This window comes from Buceros rhinoceros, unplaced genomic scaffold (genome assembly GCF_000710305.1).
Source record: "Buceros rhinoceros silvestris isolate BGI_N320 unplaced genomic scaffold, ASM71030v1 scaffold11473, whole genome shotgun sequence".
In the NCBI taxonomy this organism is placed as follows: Eukaryota; Metazoa; Chordata; class Aves; order Bucerotiformes; family Bucerotidae; genus Buceros; species Buceros rhinoceros.
In genome coordinates this window covers 48,135-51,263 of record NW_010404393.1, presented here as the reverse complement: position 1 = coordinate 51,263, position 3,129 = coordinate 48,135, and positions in this window count along the sequence as shown.

Genomic DNA, 3,129 nt, shown 5'->3' with positions numbered 1-3,129 from the left:
TCCTGTACCATTTTACAAGGTAGAAAAGTGTATGAATAGATGAGGGAAATAAAAAAGGTTTCAAGACGGCTATTTGACGCTTTCTGTTATAAACTTCTGTGCGATCATCTATTTACAAGAATTTTATATGGATAAACAGTCTGGGTTTCATATGATCATTGACCCGTCCCATGAAAATTTGTGACACTACAAATATCATTTTGTGGACAAAAGTGTGAACTTTAAAGTATTTCTTTTCCCTTTGTAAAAGGGTGCTCTGTTGGCTTAGCATTCAGCTCTCATTTTCTACCATTCCCCTACATCCAGTGTGCCAAACTGTGTTTTTCTCAGATAGTGCTTTCTGACTCCTGTCTGTTGAGGACTATCCATTTTGTAGACATAATTAACTATTCATTGACACAGAGCCTTGAATTTGCCTCTCCCCAAATTCCAGAAGAGCAGCCCTAATCTCTAGGTTACAAAGTCAGCTTCCCTACAGCTCATAAAGTTTTACACAATGTGTTACAGCTCCAGCAGGAGCGATTAAGAGACTATCTGGGTACTGCAGTGGTTGGAAAGCTCTTCAGTGAGGTGGGAGAGCTACAGTCAATCCCCTGTTCTGATTAATATTTGCTTCTAAAAAAGATGCTGACCTCTTTTCCTGGCTTCTCTGAAACCAGTTACATTGGATCGGGGATGAATTTAGAGCAGAAACTCCGCCATCACATAGTACTTATATATGTATTTTAGAATACTAACCACAGTCTTCTAAATGGACATGAATATAAATTAGCTGTCACTATGGGAGAATAGTTGAAATCATCTTGGATGTACAGATAATATTGTCTCAACTGTGAACCCTGCTTTAGAATCTCATTTCAGTCTCTACCTAAAAATCTATAAGTCAAAAGAAAATATCCTGAGTGCCATCTACAAACTATAACATGACACAAAAAAGCCATCTTTCTATATGACAGAGCTACTTCTAATTTTCCCATTAGACCAAATGACATAATAAAGAATATCTGCCAACAACATGATATAAAACTGTACCATGCATCATGAAAAATAATTGCAATTCAATTACTCCTGAATTATAAAACCGTCAGTTAGGTGCAATAAGACAAAAGCCTTAGAACATATGAAAAACTGCTTAGCATAGATAATTATATATGTTTGAAAAAATCCCCAAAATAAAACATGTGCGGTTTGAAGGAATGGGGTAATCATGCCAAAATAATTCTTATTTACAGCAAAAGGTTTGAGGATCAGCAATTTTAAAACCATCTCCCTGAAAAAAAATTATAGAAGTAAATTAGCAAACTTTTCTCATTCATAGAGGGCATGCCCAATAACTGGGCAAGGAACTTTTTTTTCCTCTATCATTTCTTGTTTAGTTTGTGCTTTGGCAAAGTGTTCACTGTTAATACTGAGAATCACAGAATGGTTGACGTTGGAAGGCACCTCTGGCAATTGGCAAGTCCACCCCACCTGCTCAGTCTCCTACAGCAGGTTGCTCAGAGCTGTGCACAGTAGGGTACATCTCCTAGGAATGTCTCCTAAGATTATCTCCAAGGATGAAGACTCCACAACCTCTCTGAGCAACCTCTTCCAGTTTTCGACAACCCCAGAATTTTTTACTTATGTTTAAATTGAGTACCCCATGTTTCAGTCTGTGCCCATTGCCTCTTGTCCCATAACTGGGCACCACTGAGAAGAGCCTGGCTCTGTGCTCTTTGCACCCTCCCTTTAGGTATTTATATATATTAACAAGATCGCCCTGAGTCTTCTCGTCTCCGGACTGAACAGCTCTCTCAGCCTCTGCTCATGTGCGAGATGCTCATCATCGTCGCCTCATCGTCTTCATGGCCCTTCACTGGACTTGCTCCAGTATATCCATTTCTTGTACTTTCTTGTACTTTAACTTGCTTGGGTACTGTGGAAAAATCTATGGAAGTTTTGCTTCTGTGCTATAGCCACAATCTCTGCTTGAACACGAGAAAGAGAGAAAAAAAAATTACACTGCGGAAAAAATAGGAGTAATGGAGAAATGACTATAGCATTGTTTCATAAGACAAGCAGAGAAAAGGAAACTTTTTGCAGAAGAGGCCATGTCTGCACTCTCTACCAGGACCTCTTGGGCATTCTTGAGAAAGGGATTTTTTTATCTTTTTTTGGTACTTTACCTTCCAGCAGAATGAAGAAGAAAATGTCTTTCCCAGATAATTTTAGATTATGACTACACAAGGAAAAATAAACAAATATACTTCTTAAAATACAGCTTTTTGCTAAATTAAAAGTCTCACCCTGGTCTTGCACATTCACGAACGAAAGTGTCCATGGAACACGACAGATGTTACATCCTGCAGCAAGGCAGAACTGGGCTAAGGTTCCTGGTTGCATCTGGCTATAGTGTGGAAGGTTTTGCAAGAATCCGTAACAAAGGGAGAAAATTATTCAAACACAATGTGGTACCATAGTCGCAGAACTTCTTGGGTGATTTCTCATATGATCAGTAATTTTAATAACTAGTTATATCATGGATGGTATTTTTCAGCCTTCAAAGTGTACTTTTATAACATTTAATAGACCTTATAAAATATAAAACAATTCTATTTGAGTAGATTTGCTAATCTAACAGATTTCACAAGCTTTCTCAACATCCCCATGACTACATTTCAGTTCCTTAATCAACCTTTTACATAATTCACAGGGCACTTGGGTCTTGCAAGCATTTGTTCTTCTGGTATGTAGTCAGACAAATATTAGTCAGCATTTTTACTGATGCTGATGAAGTTCTTTAGAAGGAATAGATACAGGTTTCAAATGCTGCGATCTCCAGAAAAAGCACTGTCATATTCTGTCCCAGCTCTGATTCAAGGCTGTTTGCACAGCAGCCGGAGTGTTCTGAGACTGCAGAGACAGGCAGTGCAGAAATTAGGAAAATGGTTGTCTAAAGTAACATTTTAAATAGAAGTTTCGCTATTCACTTGTGAAATAGGACGTAGGACATCGGAAAGAGACATTGTCTGAATGGGCCTGATTATTTACTGCTGGCAATGAAAATGTAAAATGTGAACAGTCGTCTGAATGTAAAGGAATAGTAAAAAAACAATCCTTCAAGTCAATAACATAAAGATACCAATCAGC